This window comes from Schistocerca serialis, chromosome 9, assembly GCF_023864345.2.
Source record: "Schistocerca serialis cubense isolate TAMUIC-IGC-003099 chromosome 9, iqSchSeri2.2, whole genome shotgun sequence".
NCBI classification, from domain to species: domain Eukaryota; kingdom Metazoa; phylum Arthropoda; class Insecta; order Orthoptera; family Acrididae; genus Schistocerca; species Schistocerca serialis.
In genome coordinates this window covers 388,642,138-388,662,385 of record NC_064646.1, presented here as the reverse complement: position 1 = coordinate 388,662,385, position 20,248 = coordinate 388,642,138, and positions in this window count along the sequence as shown.

Genomic DNA, 20,248 nt, shown 5'->3' with positions numbered 1-20,248 from the left:
GATGTGATAGTGCCTCGCAAAACAACAAGTAAACACGACCACACCATTACACCACCGCCTCCGAATTGTACTGTTGGCACCATACACGCTGGCAGATGACATTCACCGGGCATTCGCCGTACCCACACCCTGCTATAGGCTCGCCAAAGTGTGTATCGTGATGCACCACTCCACACAACGTTTCTCCACAGTTCAATCGTCCAATTTTTGCGCTCCTTACACCAAGCGAGGCGTCGTTTAGCATTTACTGCCGTGATGTGTGGCTTATGAGCAGCGGCTCGATCATGAAATCCAAGTTTTCTCACCTCCCGCCTAACTGTCACAGTACTTGCAGTGGATGCTGATGCAGTTTGGAATTCCCGTGTGATGGTCTGGATAGATGTCTGCCTATTACACGTTACGACCCTTTTCAACTGTCGTCGGTGTCTGTCAGTCAACAGACGAGGTCGGCCTGTGCGCTTCTGTGCTGTACGTGTCCCTTCACGTTTCCACTTCATTATCACATCGGAAACAGTGGACCTAGGGATGTTTAGCAGTGTGGAGATCTCGCGTACAGACGTATGACACAAGTGACACCCAATCACCTGGCCACCTTCGAAGTCCGTAGAGTTCCGCGGAGCGCCCCACTCTGCTCTCTCATGATGTCTAATGACTACTGAGGTCGCCGATATGGAGTACCTGGCAGTAGATGGCAGCACAATATGAAAATCGTATGTATTTTGGGGTGTCCGGATACTTTTGATCACATAGTGCAGGTATGTCATTACATTCCTAACTGGACAATATACATGTTATACACTGAAGCGCCAAAGAAACTGGTAAAGGCAATATAGAGATATGTAAACAGGCAGAATACGGCGCTGCGATTGGCAACGCCTATATAAGATATCACGGCAGTTGTTAGATAGGTTACTGCTGCTATAATCGCAGGTTATCAAGATTTAAGTGAATCTCAACGTGATATTATAGTCGACGCACGAGCCAAGGGACACAGCATCTTCGAAGTAGCGATGAAGTGGGGATTTTCCCGTACGACTATTTCACGAGTGTACCGTGGACATCAGGAATTCGGTAAAACATCACATCTCCGACATCGCCGCCGCTGGAAATAGATCCTGCAAGAACGGGACCAACGACGACTGAAGACAATCGTTCAACGTGATAGAAGAGCAACCCTTCCGCAAATTGCTGCAGATTTCAATGCTGGCAATCAACAAGTGTCAGCGTGCGCACCATTCAACAAAACATCATCGATATGGGCTTTCGGAGTCGAAAGTACAATCGTGTACGCTTGACGAGTGCACGACACAGATCTTTACTCCACGCCTGGGTTCGTCAACACAGACATTGGACTGTTGATGACTGGAAAAATATTGGCTGGTCGGATGAGTCTCGTTTCAAATTGTATCGAGCGGATGGACGTGTAAGGGTATGGAGGCAACCTCATGAATCCATGGACCCTTCATGTCAGCAGGGGACAGTTCAAGCTGGTGGAGGCTCTGTAATGGTGTGGGACGTATGCAGTTGGAGTGATACGGGACCCCTGATACGTCTAGATACGACTCTGAAGAGTGACACGTCCGTAAGCATCATGTCTGATCACCAGCATCCATTCTTGTCCATTGTGCATTCCGACGGACATGGGCAATTCCAGCAGGACAATACGACACCTCACATGTCCAGAATTGCTACAGAGTGGCTCCAGCAACAATCTTCTGAGTTTAAACACTTCCGCTGGCCACCAACTCCCCAGAGATGAACATTATTGAGCATATCTGGGAAGCCTTGCAACGTGCTGTTCAGAAGAGATCTCAACCCCTTCGTACTCTTACGGGTTTATGGACATCCCTGCAGGATTCTTGGTGTCAGTTCCCTCCAGCACTGCTTTAGACACTGGTCGAGTCCATGCCACATCGTGTTGCGGTACTTTTGCGTGCTCGCGGTGGGGCCCTAAACGATGTTAGGCAGGTGTACCAGTTTCTTTGGCTCTTCCGTGTACCCTTGCTTCGCCATCTGTCAGACATTTTATTTTGCTGATTTGACAATGGTTAATAGAGGTCATTTTTCCGGCTACTTTTGTATGTACGTACATCACTGTTCTTCTAAAATTGTGATGTATTGTTTATGACGAATTTCATTAGCGAATATATCTATTGTGACGGCGCAGTTAAAATGCTTTGACGCCCGTTGTTGAATGTTAAGTAGAGGGTCATTCACGTACATAAGGAACAGGAGTGGACCTAGATTGAATCCTGTGGGGCTTCCTTTCTGAATTTTTATCCCCAGTCACTAAAATTTTCTTTATTCTTGACATTGTATTATTAAGGACAATCTTTTGCATTCTGTTTGTCTAACGTGATTCAAACCAGATGTATGTAACGGTATCAATTCTATAGAACTTGAGTTTTTCTATCAGATTATTGATCTTCAAAATCAAACGCCTTGGAAACATCACAAAAAATACCAGCTGGCAATATATTGTTATTTAAGGCTTGTACTATTTGATGGGTGTACATATAAACAGCATTCTCAATAGAGAAACCTTTCTGGAATCCAAATTGTGATACGCTGCGTAACTTGTTTCCGCTTAACTATGAAACTAGACTTGAGTACATAACTTTTTCGAATATTTTGAAAAAATGTGTCCGAACTGAAACTGGACTATGACAGTTTAAATCTATCTTTCATCTTTCTTATGAAGTTGTTTAACGATTGCATATTTTAACCAGTCTGGAGAAGTTCCCTATGCCATTGATGCACTGAATATGTCTTTAAGGATATTACTTGTTCAGTTGGAACAATTTTTCAGATGTCTGTTTCAAATTTCATCAATCCCACAAGAGATTTTGTCAGACAGCAGTGCCTCCTATTTTCTTTCGTTGATTAAGTTAGTAATGTAGTAATCATTAATAATTCATCTACACTTACATACTGGAAATGGTCAAAAATAGCGCGAGAAAGGCTTGCTTGAATATACAATGGTGAGCCAAACCATTACGACCATCTGCTTAATAGGTTGTTTGTCCGTCTTTGGAAAGAAATGCATCACCGATTCTGCGTATCAGGGATCCGACAAATTGCTGGTAGGTTTGTGGAAGTATGTAGCATTAGACGTCTACCTACAGGTTAAGTAATTCGCGTAAATAAAGGGTCGCTGATTTGCGTACGCAGTGATGGCGCCAAATCGTGACCCAGATACATCCATAGGATTTTCGTCAGGTGAATTTACGTCAGGCGTGAATTCACTCTGATGCTCCTCAAACCACTGTAGCACGGCTCTGTTTCCGAGACACAGACAATTATACAGCTGAATGATTACAACGCCGTCAGGGAAGACATCAAGATGAAGGGACGCACGTGGTTCGCAGCTGTCTGCGTGTCTTTGATTATTACCACAGGTCCCATGCAAGCGCAGGAGAATGTCTGCAACAGCATAATACTGTTCCCATCAGTCTGCGTCCGTGGAGCGCTGCACGTTTCGAGGTACCGTTCACCTCGATGACAGCTAGCAAAAATGTGATTCACCTGTAGAGCCGACACGTCTCCACTGATCGACAGTCGAGTCTCGATGGTCCCATGTCCACATCAGGCGTAATTAACGATGTCGTTGGGTCAGCATGTGAACAAGGAGGGGTGGTGTGCTGCGGAGCTCCACGTTCAACAATGTACGGTGAACGGTGTACTCAGAAACAGTTGTGCGTGCACTAGCATTGTGCCCTTTAGGCAGGGACGCCACAGATCACCATCTATCCTACTTTACAGATCAGACAAGCCTTCTAACCCTACGTCCTGTGATGAGTCATGGACGTACGACCATTTAGCGCCTAGTGGTAGTTTCACTGTCCTGCTTCTTTCCGTAGGTGCTCACGACAGTAGCACGTGAACATTCAACCAAGTTCGCCGTTTATGAGATAACTCTTTTACAGACTGCGTAATAATAATCTACCCTTTGTCAGATCCGCTTATCTCAATGGATTTCCCCATTTTCAGCCTATATCTTCTATAGGATGATCTCCCGTCCGTGTCTGCTCCGCGAATGGATTAAGGCGGAGCTAAGGAAATTCCGACGTGGACAAATTATGCGTGCTTCCGTAATCAATGCAACCGAAGCGTTTGATGTTTAAAGAGGCACCGTATCGTAGATTTATGGCGCGCATAGGGAACCAGAAAAACATCATTCTCTGAGTCACAATGAGGTCGACAATGTCTTTTGAGTGAAGAAAATGGATGGTCATTGAAGAGGACAGTGACGAAAGATACGCCAGCTGAAAATGTCACTGCAGAACTGCCGGCCGAAGTGGCCGTGCGGTTAAAGGCGCTGCAGTCTGGAACCGCAAGACCGCTACGGTCGCAGGTTCGAATCCTGCCTCGGGCATGGATGTTTGTGATGTCCTTAACTAGGTTTAACTAGTTCTAAGTTCTAGGGGACTAATGACCTCAGCAGTTGAGTCCCATAGTGCTCAGAGCCATTTGAACCATTTTTGAACTGCAGAACTGAATGTCGTATTCTCTAACCCTGTGAGCCCCAAAACAACGCGAAAGGAGCCTCATAAGCTGGTAACTGCAAGATGAGTTGGAATTCCAGAACTAATCTGGAACTATTTAAGCGCCTGCAACAGGAGAAGATGGTGCCGAAGCCGCAGAACCTGGTCTGTGGAGCAATGAAACAATGTCATTTGGTCAGAAGAGTCAGGTCCATCATATGGTACAATATTTGTCCTCCGCAATGGTAACACCGATTTCCGTCAGATCCCCCGTGTAGAGTTGGGTTGTTTTTGGGGAAGAGACCAAACAGCGCGGTCATCGGTCTCATCGGATTAGGGAAGGATGGGGAAGGAAGTCGGCCGTGCCCTGTCAAAGGAACCATCCAGGAATTTGCCTGAAGCGATTTAAGGAAATTATGGAAAACCGAAATCAGGATGGCCGGTCGCCGAGTTGAACCGTCGTCCTCCCAATCCCGACAGATCACAGAAATTAAGAGCTGTCGGGCTTGGCTAACATTTGGATGGGTGACGTTTGGGTGTGCCGAACGCTATTGGCAAGCCGGGTGCACTCGCCCCTTGTAAGGCCAATCGAGAAGCTATTTGATTGAGAAGTAGCGGCTGGGAGAGCGGTGTGCTTCATCAGGTGGCGCCTACCGACGCATGATGATATGGTGGTCGGTCGGTACGTTTGGGCCTTCCGAGGTCTGTTCGGACGGAGGAGTTACCCAGAGTACAAGTACGTGGCATTAACATACGAGGAGCGTTCAGCAGGTAATGCAACACACTGGTTTTCTATAGTCACGATGCTTTTATTCAGGATTCCAGTACACTGTATTGTTCACCAGTCATTAGGCTACAAAAGACTACTTTTCAATATAATCTTAGTTCAATGCGACGGGCTCGCCGTCTTACTGGGAGGGACTGCATGCCCGCACGCATTGTACCAAAAAAAAAAAAATGTTCAAATGTATCTGAAACCTTATGGGACTTAACTGCTAAGGTCATCACTCCCTAAGCTTACACACTACTTAACCTAAATTATCCTAAGGAGAAACACATACACACATGCCCGAGAGAGGAGTCGGACCTCCGCCGGGACCAGCCGCACAGTCCATGACTGCAGCGCCTTGTAGGCCGCTCGGTTAATCCCGCACGGCGCGCATTGTTCCACTTTGCTGGTGGACGTCGGAGCCAACGTCTTGCTGCATCAATAACCTCGCCACCCAAGTGCAAGCAGTCCCGCCCAAATGGTCCTTCGTTGTTCTCTATGATCTGTTAGGCGGTGAGAAACCCAGAAGGCACACATCTTTGAGTACCCAAACTGGCTGACATGGATGTCAGCACTACAACAAAGACGTCGAGTTGAGCAGCGAGGTGTTCATTGTGATCCCTCGATCAACTCGAATGAGAGTCTCCGCACGTTCCAACACTGCAGCAGTCACAGCTGTGTGCGGCCGGCCCGCACGTCGGAGATCGGCCAAGACTGCGCGATGACAGACGCCTCGTCCAACGACTCACCGTACTTTTGTTCACTGCCAGGTCTCTTTAGATAGTCTGCAACCGCCTATCAACATCTGCTATACTCTGCCTTTCCGTAGAAAGAAAGCCAATGACAACGCTCCGCTTGGAACGTATCTCCGCTATATGCACAACTGGCCATTAAAATTGCTACACCTCGACGATGACGTGCTACAGACGCGAAATTTAACCGGCAGGAAGAAGATGCTGTGATATGCAAATGATTAGCTTTTCAGAGCATTCACACAAGGTTGGCGCCGATGGCGACACCTACAACGTGCTCACATGAGGAAAGTTTCCAACCGATTTTTCATACACAAACACCAGTTGACCGGCGTTGCCTGGTGAAACGTTGTTGTGACGCCTCGTGTAAGGAGGAGAAATGCGTACCATCATGTTTCCGACTTTGATAAAGGTCGGATTGTAGCCTGTCGCGATTGCGGTTTATCGTATCGCGACATTGCTTCTCGCGTTGGTCGAGATCCAATGACTGTTAGCAGAATATGGAATCGGTGGGCTCAGGAGGGTAATACGGAACGCCGTGCTGGATCCCAACGGCCTCGTATCACTAGCAGTCGAGATGACAGGCATCTTATTCGCATGGCTGTAACGGATCGTGAAGCCACGTCTCTATTCCTGAGTCAACAGATGGGGACGTTTGCAAGACAACAACATTCTGACAGAACAGTTCGACGACGTTTGCTATAGCATGGACTATCAGCTCGGAGACCATGGCTGCGGTTACCCTCGACGCTGCATCACAGACAGGAGCGCCTGTGATGGTGTACTCAACGACGAACCTCGGTGCACGAATGGCAAAACGTCACGTTTTCGGATGAATCCAGGTTCTGTTTACAGCATCATGATGGTCGCATCCGTGTTTGGCGACATCGCGGTGAACGCACATTGGAAGCGTGTATCCGTCATCGCCATACTGGCGTATCACCCGGCGTGATGGTATGGGGTGCCATTGGTTACACGTCTCGGTCACCTCTTGTTCGCATTGACGGCACTTTGAACAGTGGACGTTACATTTCAGATGTGTTACGACCCGTGGCTCTACCCTTCATTCGATCCTTGCGAAACCCTACGTTTCAGCAGGTCCTGTACGGGCCTTTCTGCATACAGAAAATGTTCGACTGCTGCCCTGGCCAGCACATTCTCCAGATCTCTCACCAATTGAAAACGTCTGGTCAATGGTGGCCGAGCAACTGGCTCGTCACAATACGTCAGTCGCAACTCTTGATGAAGTGTGGTATCGTGTTGTAGCTGCATGGGCAACTGTACCTGTACACGCCATCCAATCTCTGTTTGACTCAATGCCCAGGCGTACGAAGGCCGTTATTACGGCCAGAGGTGGTTGTTTTGGGTACTGATTTCTCAGGATCTATGCACTCAAATTGCGTGAAAATGTAATCACATGTCAGTTCTAGTATAATATATTTGTCGATTGAATACCCGTTTATCATCTGCATTTCTTCTTGGTGTAACAATTTTAATGGCCAATAATATACGTTATTTCGAAGGCTACGTATAGCGCCGCCACCTATCGGAACTTCATGAAACTATGGGGGCTGAAGCGAAAATCTTCCATGATGTCCCACAATAAATTCCGCATTTGTTCTACTAAAAAGAATGTGTTACGCTATTTATTGAACGCTTCTCGAAGAATCGTTGGTTGTTTAAGCAGCATATAAATCAACAACTGCTTCACGAATAATTACATGAAAATCTCTACCAAGAAGATTTCGAACGGTTGCTCTTGTATCGTCGTTGACAAAGCACGACCAGTAAAATAATAAAGCATTAATAAGTACAAAAAAGTAGTTTCCCCACTCTGCGTGGGCCACGATTAGTAAGTCCCGGATGCTGACGCTCCAGCGCTTACAGAATGAAGTTCTCAGGTGGAGTCTTCACGCCCCTCCGCTGACCAGGTTTGTCACTCTGCATGAGGAGACAAATACAGCCCTTCTCAAGACGACCATTCGCCGTAAGGCTCGCCAACTATACAGTAAAGTATAGAGTTGGCTTATTACTGCACTCCTCCTCTGTATTTCCACCGCCGGAGGGCGGCACGGAACTTAAAGTTCCACCGCAACACCTTCAACGTGTTATGCTCGGCTGTTATTCAGCCGTTGCTTTGAGTCTCCTCTCACTTGTCCACCGAGACAGTTGGACCGGATCTGAACCGGTGACGCTGTGTATTAGTAAACTGCCACAAAAAAACATTTTCCCCCACTCCTGGCATATCCTCCCAGGTTTTTATTCATTCTCAAGCGTGCTGCGTTACTGTTATGTTCGGTGCCGTTATCCATTGTCATCAAGTGATGTGCTCGACCTGTATATAGTCCATGATTGTTCCGTGCTACGCAGTCCGTGGCTATTTAAGTCCTTCTGCGACTTTTTATGCTCCGGCCGGCAGGCCTGGTGCCTTAGAGTGTGTGCGTTTTTTTGTGTAAAATACTTTTTTATATTTTTACCTCCGTTTTACAGAACCCACTTTTTGTATGCTTTCTTCTCTTATGTTCGGCCTTTTTTCTATGTTCCGCCATGTTTTCTTCTTTATATTGTTTTAAATGTCTTCCTACTTACGTGCAATGTCTCTTGGCTGAAGAGCAGCGACTATGCTGCTGCCAGCCCGCCCCTGATGGGGAATTGCAAGTACAATAAAGGAAAAAATGGTTCAAGTGGCTCTGAGCACTATGGGACTTAACTTCAAAGGTCATCAGTCCCATAGAGCTTAGAACTACTTAAACCTAACTAACCTAAGGACATCACACACATCCATGCCCGAGGCAGGATTCAAACCTGCGACCGTAGCGGTCGCGCAGTTCCAGACTGTAGCGCCTAGAATCGCTCGGCCACCCCGGCCGGCAATAGAGGAAATAAAAGTAGTAGGTGCAAATAGCTACACTCGGTTGACAAAAAAATTTAAAGATGTAATTTCATTCGGAGTAAATTATCTACGTTACATGGGGACTGCTGTCTTCGCCAGCAAGTGACTGCGGCGCGCCTAAGTAGACCATCCGACACATCAGAGAAGAATGCAGTGCCAGGGAGTTCAATGGGGACTTCGAAGAACTCCTCGTGGCATCCCAAAAATCCATCCAATATATGCAAGGACTAGATGTTTGTCTGTGAATATATGTAATTTTATGTAATGTAGAATAACGTGATCCAATACTGAAATGTACTTAAATGCCATACGCTAAATAAATAAATAAATCTACGTTACATCTTACGTCACACACACTTAAGGCTGAGGCATAAGATATGCCGCAGTATCAGTGTGTGGGCAGGAATTCTCGGTGGCCGATTGATAGAGCCATACACTTTGCCAAACAGATTAACAGACGCTGTCTATCACTGATTTCTGCATGATGAAATACCGGCGGTACTGGGGAACGTTAACCTTGCAGTAAGACAACGACATTGGTTTACGCACGATTGAACAGATCCCTATTTTCTACGAATCGTGAGACAGTACATCACAAAATTACACGGGCGATGGACTGGTCGAGTATATCTGGTAGTATGGCCTCCCCCGTTCACCTGACCTGAAGCCACTGAGTTCACGGCATTTAAGGGCACAGCTATATGCCTAGCCATCGGCAACGTGCAGACGTTAAAGGAGCACGTGATCAATACATGTGAATGGGGCATCTTTATGTGAAAGAGCGTATGTCCGACGCGAAGAAGATCCGAGGGATGTGTCAGCATGCGTGGTAACCACACGCGGCTCCGCCTATAGTGTCTTCTTTTGTGTTGACAGTCAGATGGGAATGAGGCGACAGATTGATGTTGAGATTTATCATGTCTGAACTTGTATTATCACCTATATTCTGTTACTGTTTCGGTTGTAGTGTAAATGTTTATGTGTAATAGCACAAATGATCTACACTGAAGCGCCAAAGAAACTGGTATAGGCATGCGTATTCAAATACAGAGATATGTAAACAGGTAGAATACGGCGCTGCGGTCGGCAACGCCTACATAACACAAGTGTCTGACGCAGTTGTTACATCGGTTACTGCTGCTACAAGGGCAGGTTATCAAGATTTACGTAAATTTGAGCGTGGCGTTACAGTCGGCGCACGAGCGATGGGACACAGCATCTTCGAGGTACCGATCGAGTGCGGATTTTCCCGTACGGCCATTTCACGCGTGTACCGTGAACATCAGGAATTCGGTAAATCATCAAATTTGCGACATCGCTGGAGAAAGATCCTGCAAGAACGGGACCAATGATGACTGAACGTAATCGTTTAACGTGACAGAAGTGCAACCCTTCCGCAAATTACAATGCGAGGTCATTAATAAGTGTCAGCGTGCAAACCATTCAACGAAACATCATTGATATGGACTTTCGGAGCCGAACGCACACTCGCGTACTCTTGACGACTGCACGACACAAAGCTGTACGCCTCGCCTGGGCCCGTCAACACCGTCATTGGACTGTTGATGATTGGAAACATGTTGCCTGGTCGGACGAGTCTCGTTTCAAAGTGTAACGAGCGGATGGACGTGTACGGGTATGGAGACGACCTCGTGAATCCATGGACCCGGCATGTCAGCAGGGGACTGTTCAAGCTGGTGGAGGCTCTGTAATGGTGTGGGGCGTGTGCAGTTGGAGTGATATGGGATCCCTGATACGTCGAGATACGATCCTGACAGGTGGCAAGTACGTAAGCATCGTTTCTGATCACCTGCATCCATTCATATCCATTGTGCATTCCGACGGACATAGGCAATTCCAGCAGGGCAATGCGACACCCCACATGGCCAGAATTGCTACAGAGTGGCTCCAGGAACACTCTTCTGAGTTTAAATACTTCTGCTGGCCACCATACTCCCCAGACATGAACATTTTTTCAGCATATCTGGGATGCCTTTCAACGTGCTGTTCAGAAGAGATCTTCGCCGCCTCGTACTGTTACGGATTTATGGACATCCCTGCAGGATTCATTATATCAACTCTCTCCAGGACTACTTCAGACGTTAGTCGAGTCCATGCCACGGCGTGTTGCGGCACTTCAGCTTACTCGTGGGTGCCCTACACACCATTATGCAGGTGCACCAGTTTTTTGGCTGTACAGTGTATATGGATCAAAAACTCATTACGAGTGCGAGAGAGGGAGAGACTTGCAGGTGATATAAAAACTGTATCGATATAATGTGGAATATTACCTGTGCTGTGGACTTACTTACTTCTGATTTAGCAACTGCGCAGAGTATGATCGCAGCGAATCTGTAATTGTGGTCATTGTTGGAATTTGCCATTTTGAATACGGAATGTAATTAGATTAATTATGATAACATTTCGTCTCAGATCGGAGTATGATGTATCCTGAAATGTAGCTGTGAAGGTCATTTCAAGAATGGAAAAGATACGTTTAATTCTTTATTTATTTTAGCTGCCTCTGTCTGTGGCTCGGAGCATCATTTGGTGCGTCAGAACTCGTAGGGAAGTTTGTATCCTGGTAAATCAGTAAAGTCTGCACCTCGGTCGCTATAGCTCTATTTTGAGAGATTAATTTCTGAACTTTTATCGAAATTAACACACAACTTGGACACTGATTCCCAAACTGCAGAGTGAGTACTTCATAGCACCCAAGTCGGTTTCCTCACTGTGTACGATTGCGTCTCTGCCTATTCTAAGAATTTTTACAATCGATAATCGCCGGAATTCCGCAGAGCCACACAAATTTTATTCCAGGTGCTGACTTCGTCATCGAGAGACAGACAGAGTATGATTATGTGTAAGTGCCTAATCGTTTTGCTTTATAGACTTCAGAATTCATACAGGAATAAAATTTATACCTGGGAGCGTGGGAGATATTTTTGTTAAAATACTGGGAAAGCGACTTCTTTCGCCCTAAAATTTCCATTCAAGTAACTAGATATTATTCAGTCATAACTATTTAACATCAATTTAATGAGGAGAGAAGTTAAAAACTTTTCTTCTTGTTTTGATCAGTACTAACACCTGAAGGAATATGTGATACTTTTATTTAAACACCTTGTTTAACGTTCCGTCCACGGCGATGTCATTAGAGACGGAGCTCTAGCTCAGATTTGGAAAGAATGGGGACGGAAATGGGCCTCGTCGTTTTCAAAGGAACTTTTCCGAAATCTGCCTCAATCGATTTAGAGAAATGAAGGACAAACTAAATCTGCACATCCGGACCGGACTTTCTACCACTTTCTTACTGCGAAAGCGACTCGACGCTTTGACCATGGCGGCGCTTTACTCGGCGTGAGCTTAGCGGACACTTCTTCCTGTGCTACGCATCCAGGCATTGGCTGGCTGGCATACGCACGATTACCAACATTTTGTTATCAGTGCAATATCCCAGGTCTCGTATTAACTGTCAGTCTCTTTAGGTCATCAATCACAGACTGATGTCACGTAGCAGGTGCAAGAGTATGAGCGCAGCAGTAGAAATACCACAACCGCTCGATGCATATACTGACAAGTGATGTCGGTATTGTGTAACCATAATGTACGCTTTTTTCACTGTCTGCATGATTTATGAATGGTTTTGGTGCTGTCACGAATGGAGTAATATTGAATGCAACTAATCCGCATACAACAATTACTTCATATAAACATTGCAATTGGCGAGTTTTATCACTTTAGTGGTACCGCTTCTACTGGTGATGATAAAAGTGCCACATTGGTATACAGCTTGCCAGCCTTTTCCATGCGGCACATAAAAATACGGGCTGGTACTTGCTATGTTTTGTGTGGACAACCGGTTTCGACCCGGGATACAGGTCATCCACAACTCCGCATAACTAACAAAAAGGGAAGGCGGTTCGGCTGTGCCTAATTGGCAGTAATGTTACATTAAAAAGAGCCACTGGCAGTACACAAATGAAAATAAAACTTTCTGAAGTAATTCATGCCTATTACTGTGAACCGCAGCTTGTTAGCAGAGAAAATTACGATAGTTGTTCAAGATGAAGCCATGAGGAATGCATATACACTACCTGATCAAAAGTATGCACACACCTATCAGTGGGTATTAATATGAGGTGTGCCTTTATGACGACCTGAACTCAATGAGGTGTCTGAATGTTTGTGGAGGAATGGCAGCCAATTCTTCCACAGACCCCAAAACCAGAGAAGGTGGTGAAGTTTGACGCTAGAGCCTGGAGCGAATCCGACATTCTAACTCATCCCAAAGTTGTTCCATTGAGTTCGGGTAGTCATGCTGATACAATCATCAACTGTTCGGAGATGAACAGTTCTTCTACTGTCCTGAGTACACAATGCAGTAAACTGTGTTCATATCCATCAGCATTTAGCAGTTTCCTAAGCGCAATTGGAGGACCTCACGCTGACCACGAGAAACAGCCCCACACCGTAATATCCGTATCTCGCCGTTGGAGCTACACATGGCGGCAGGTAGCGTTCTCCAGGCTGTCGCCAAATCCAAGCCCTTCCACAGGTATGCCACAGGGTTTAGCGTGATTCATCGCTCCGAATCACTCGTTTCCAGTCATCCACAGTCCAATAGCGTCTTCTCTCTTTAAACCAACCCAAAATGTCGCTTTTACCATTGACTACAGAAATATGTGGCTTATTAGGCGCCGCTCAACCACTGTGTCCCATTGTTCTCAACTGTCAATGCACAGTCATTATGGTAGCTGAATCGCTGGAATATCACGAGTGATTCTTCTGATTTTTCACGGTCATCTTGTCCGTCCCTACTTGAGGTCCGCCGGGTCTTGATTCAGTTGCGTTTATTCTTTCCCGTTTCCAGTCCACAGCGTTAGGTAGGTTTAAATGTCGCTGATGAATTTGTTACTCAGGTGACATCCAACGACTAGTCCATGTTCGAAGCGACTTAGCTCCCTTACCGACCCATTTTAGACAACACAAGACTGCCTCCCTACTTTCATTCCGACGAGTCCGCCTCTTTTTATTTCTTTACAGTTATTTCAACCCCCCCCCCCCCCCCCCCGCACCTCACATAGTGGTGGGGATGGGCTGTCAGCGGTACAGGCAACCCGTTCTTCAGCCAGTTGACAATAAAAACGTAAATGAGACGAAAAAACAAGAGACAGATAGTGAAGATATTTACGCTGAATTTAAAACTTTTTAAAGGTGAGATATACGACGGAAGTTTTTAGACATACGAGAGGTATGACTTCTTTCGCTAGTAGCTAAAAAAAATGTAACAATAAAAGGTAAAACGGAACACAATAAGCGCACATTTAAAAACAGTTAAAACATGATGCCGAAACACCGATATTTAAAAGTGTCATTTTCCTGTCACTAAAAACTGGAAGGACCTACCCTGGGCTAGGGAGCTTGTTGTCGAAGGGGAAGGGGTTGGCTGGTGAGGAGGATAGGAATGTGGTGGTATAAGGATGGAGGACTGGTGCAGTAGGAGTGGCTGGTGGGACAGAAGATGGAAGGTTTGGTGACGATAATAGTTGTTGGGGAAAAGAGGATGGGCAAAGAAAGGCAGATGGGGAAAAAAGTGGAATAAGGAAGTATTGGAAGGGGAGGGAGAGGAAGCTATGATGAGTGGGGCGGAGTTATAGCTGACAGGATGGGTAAGTGTTGGGGACAGAGTTCATGACCTGGGAGAGGAGAGATAGTTGAAGTTTCTTTGGGAGAGTATGCAGAGGGTGTGCAGCTTCAGAGGATTGCAAAGCAGAGGGGAAATGATAGCATTATTAGAGTCGAGTTTGCGGATGCAGTAGATTGTTCGGAGGTGTTCACTGTGAGTCTCCACTCACAGTGCATTGAAATGCGGGTATTTGATGAAGTGGTAAAGGATCCTTGTTGGGGAAGGTAAAGGGATGCAGAAAGCAAAGCGTGGCGTTCCACGATCTGGAGGGACTGATAAAACATAAATGAAATTACAATGACATCCAGACCTTTAGCTGTTTACAGGCGTTGTTAAATATCAACGGGGCAGTTGAAAATGTCTGCCCCGACCGGGACTCGAACCTGGGACCTCCTGCTTACATGTCAGACGTTCTATCCGACTGAGGCATCGGGCACACAGAGGATAGTGTGACTGCAGGGACTTATCTCTGGCACGCTTCCCGTGAGACCCACAGTTCCAGCTTGCTGTCCACACACCACATTTGTAGTGCCGCTGCCCACTATACTCATTATTCGCGGCAGTCAATCTACCGATTCCCGTAAGAGTTTGATCAATGTGAGTGCATCTGCACTGAAGAAGATCATTGGCCGGTAAGCCATATTTATATGAAGATAGTATCTGTTCTTTCAGATATGTCCGAAAGAACAGATACCGTCGGTGGTCTTAGAGCTCTCGAAGAATAAAATTACAAAGAAATCCAGGCGATTAGCTGTCCTCTGTGTTCTCGATGCCACAGTCAGAGCATCTTCCGTGTAAGCAGGAGATCCGAGGTTCGAGTACCGGTCGGTGCATACATTTTCAGCTGTCTCCGTTGATATTTATCAATGCCTGTAAGCAGCTAAAGATCTGGATGTCATTGTAATTTCACTCTTCGAGAGCTGCAAGATCACCAAGGGTATCTGTTCTTTCGGACATTTTCGAAAGAACAGATACCATCTTCATATATGATAAAAGTTGGGTGGGGTGGAGATCCATGCAACATTTGAGTAGAAAAGGAAGGGCCAGATCAAGATTTTAGAGGTGTTGAGGACAGTGGAGGGCTGCAGTCCTCAAAGTCGGCCACTGGTCCGCCTACTGTGACATCCAGTGGTCAGCTTCGCGTTACGTAGAGGTATCTGGATAATTTTGATCAGATAGTGTAGTGCACCCTGACTGACAACATGTTTAGGCTACCTAGTCTAAATAAAAGCCAACTTCATGATCAGCTAATTTTTTGAAAGTAACAGTCTAAGTGAGACAGAGATTAAAAGTGCATAGGGTTCAGATAGGACAGTTAATACACATAAATTATGATTCAACGAGTTACAAATAAGTATATCTGCCGTAATATTTTCCTGAACAGTCGCCCAGGTCGCTAGTCACCTCTTTCAGACTCCTGTCCTAGCATCGGAACTGTACGTGCCAACTCCAGACAGCCGTCTCTTTTCTCCTGCTGAAATGTGGACACATGTTTGCCAGTTCAAAAAAAATGGTTCAAATGGCTCTGAGCAATATGGGACTCAACTTCTGAGGTCATCAGTCCCCTAGAACTACGGACATCACAGACATCCATGCCCGAGGCAGGATTCGAACCTGCGACCGTAGCGGTCTCGCGGTTCCAGACTGTAGCGCCTAGAACCGCTCGGCCACCCTGGCCGGCTTTACCAGTTCATTTTACTTGTATATACTGACCACTTCTCTTGAACACAGTGTCTGGAATGTTGTGAACCCGCTTTGCCATACCGAGTGTGAATAAGTAATGGGTTGAAAACTGGAAAATACGCAAGTAGTGCGTTTCCCCAATCCATATAGATGTGGTAGAATCTAGCACGACCATTCTGTAAGTGTATAAATAGACTTGACGCTGAGGATTAAAGTGTAAAGTCACGAGGAGAAAATGGTAAGTGCCATAACCCGATTTCCCAGAAACTTCTCGTAATGGAAGAGGAGTCAAAGTAAGCGAACACGTGTCTCGGCTTACCCGTAGACACTTGACCGTTTCTAAGAAAACGACGGACAAAGTTTCCGATGTAATTTAGACTCCTTTTAGAGTGCGATGGTGTGAACCGAAATTATGGCACAGTGGGCGACGTCGTCGGCCTCTCGCTTTTGCCCCCGTATTCGAAACCAGGTTACTGCTTTTATTTATTATATTTTTTACTTTTTATTTATCTATTCATGTCGTAGAAGTTTACTATCAGAATATGTCTTATTAGGTTAGGAGACATAAGGTCGTTACATTAATTGTAAAAATAAAACTGGGTTTGCCTATGTCATACATTTATTATATGATATGCGTGTATGGTATTTTCCGAGGTTACAATCCTTTTAGATTATCATTTTTTATATTTCATTATTATATCAGTTCTTATATTTTATTCTTATGTTTATTCTTCAGGAAGATTTAATGTATTCCCTTGAGTGATACCGACGGCAGAAACATTCGCAGCAAAGAAATTCCGAACACCACAAGTATCGCGTGAAGGCAAGCTCGCCGCAGTGACATTTCCCCATATGAGTCAACACTCGGGAGAGAAACGTTCTTAACACTAATGAAGATTTCACACGTTAGTAACACTTACTAGGTAAACCTCGCATAACGGGTCACTTTGGCGAAAACTTGCAATTAATTACGGATGAAGATACACTACAAGAATTTCACCGAAAACATTTTCAAATAGCCTTCTCATTCCATAATTGTTCCTTTTTTGTAAATTCATTCACCAGACACACATTAGTAGACGAATAAGAATAGAGCTTTTTAATATACAATGGAAGAGATCCGTGTAGAAATCTTCTACGGACATAGGCAGATAAATAAAAAAGAAAAACAGAAATAATAATCGTGTTTTGAACCAGGGTGCAAATGAATGAAACGGCGATGCCAGAAACTGTGCCGCGGCTTCGATTGAACTATCCACTCGCTGAAAGACACATAAATTACCTCGAAAACTTTGACCGTCTTTTTATGCCAAACGCTCGACTATCTACACTACTGGCCATTAAAATTGCTACACCAAGAAGAAATGCAGATGATAAACGGATATTCATTGGACAAATATATTATACTAGAACTGACACGTGATTACATTTTCACGCAATTTGGGTCCATAGATCCTGAGAAATCAGTACCCAGAACAACCACCTCTGGCCGTAATAACGGCCTTGATACGCTTGGGCATTGAGTCAAACAGAGCTTGGATGGCGTGTACAGGTACAGCTGCCCATACAGCTTCAACACGATACCATAGTTCATCAACAGTGGTGACTGGCGTATTGTCACAAGCCAGTTGCTCGGGCACCATTGACCAGACGTTTTCAGTTGGTGAGAGATCTGGAGAATATGCTGGCCAGGGCAGCAGTCAAACATTTTCTGTATCCATAAAGGCCCGTAAGGGACCTGCAACATGCGGTCGTGCATCATCCTGCTGAAATGTAGGGTTTCGCAGGGATCGAATGAAGGGTAGAGCCACGGGTCGTAACACATCTGAAGTGTAACGTCCACTGTTCAAAGTGCCGTCAATGCGAACAAGAGGTTCCCGACATGTGTAACCAATGGCACCCCATACCATCACGCCGGGTGATACGCCAGTATGGCGATGACGAATACACGCCTCCAAAGTGCGTTCACCGCGATGACGCCAAACACGGATGCGACCATCATGCCGGCCGTGGTGGTCTCGCGGTTCTAGGCGCGCAGTCTGAAACCGTGCGACTGCTACGGTCGCAGGTTCGAATCCTGCCTCGGGCATGGATGTGTGTGATGTTCTTAGGTTAGTTAGGTGTAAGTAGTTCCAAGTTCTAGGGGACTGATGACCACAGCAGTTGAGTCCCATAGTGCTCAGAGCCATTTGACCATCATGATGCTGTAAACAGAACCTGGATTCATCAGAAAAAATGACGTTTTGCCATTCGTGCGCCCAGGTTCGTCGTTGAGTACACCATGGCAGGTGCTCCTGTCTGTGATGCAGCGCCAAGGGTAACCGCAGCCATGGTCTCCGAGCTGATAGCCCATGCTGCTGCAAACGCCGTCGAACTGTTCTGTCAGATGGTTGTTGTCTTGCAAACGTCCCCATCTGTTGACTCAGGGATCGAGACGTGGCTGCACGATCCGTTACAGCCATGTGGATAAGATGCCTGTCATCTCGAGTGCTAGTGATACGAGGCCATTGGGATCCAGCAAGGCGTTCCGTATTACCCTCCTGAACCCACCGATTCCATATTGGACCTCGACCAACGAGAGCAGCATTGTCACGATACTATAAACCGCAATCGCGATAGGCTACAATCCGACGTTTATCAAAGTCTACTCTCAGTCGTTAAGTGAAGGCCGTCGACCATAGTGTTGTCCGTGGTGAGAGGTAATGCCTGAAATTTGCTGTGCTCAGCACACTCTTGACGCTGTAGACCTCGCAGTACCGAATTCCCCAAAGATTTCGGAAATGGAATGTCCCATGCTTCTAGTTCCAACTACCATCCCGCGTTCGAAGTCCGTTAGTTCCCATAGTGCAGTCATAATGATGTCGGATAGCTTTCCACATGAATCAACAAAGTACAAACGACAGCTTCACCAACGCACTGCTCTTTTATACGTTCTGTATGAGATTCTACCGTCATCTGTACATGTACATATCGCTATCCTATGACTTTTGTCAGCCCAGGGTAAGAGCCCACAGAGCGTTACTGCGTGACGTAAAGGGAAACATGAGCGTAAAACTTAATACAATGAAGCGACGGCAACTTCCTGCATCAGAATTTCCAGCAAAACACAATGCTGGTCAACAAAATTTCAGAACCAGTAAACAAATTATTTAATGAAATTTTATTTGTTGTGCAGTACTGTAGAAAGAATACGGGTTTAAATATTCACTTGATGCGGGGGATACACAGTACGAAATTTAGCACCGGAGCTGCCTCCTATGGCAGTGATTACGGCCATAACGGGTCTGAACATCGAGGAAAATTGGAAAATTGTCCTAAGGTCTTATGGGACCAAACTGCTGATGTCATCGGTCCCTAAGCTTACACACTGCTTAATCTAACTTAAAATAACTTACGCTAAGGACGACACACACACACCCATGCCCGAGGGAGGACTCGAACCTCCTACGGGGGGAGCCCCGCGGACCGTGACAAGACGCCTCTGACTGCGTAACATAGAGATGCACTATCTTGGGTGAAAGATGTGTACAGGGTGTCCACCATAAGAGCCCTTCATTTCAAAATTAAATGTCTCGAAAATCAAAATCGATAGACGAGTCGTGCAAGCGATGTGTTTATTGTGAGAGTTATAAGAATTTTATACAGAAATTTGGAATTATTTTTAAAGCCTGCTAACAGATGGCGCTGTAAACACAATATGAAATGCCCTTAAATAGTACGCCGCAGTTCACGGCGATGAAATGAAATGAGCGTTTGGCGTCATTGGCCGGGTGGCCCTTACGGGTCAGGTCCGGCCGCCTTGGTGCAGGTCTTATCACATTCGACGCCACATTGGGCTACTGAAATGCGAGTGAAGGTTAGCGCAGCTAAGGAAGAGGTTGAAATCACGTATTCCATTGAAGAAGGTGTTTTTCTGTCCCGGGTTCGATTCCCGGCAGGGTCAGGGATTTTCTCTGCCTCGTGATGACTGGGTGTTGT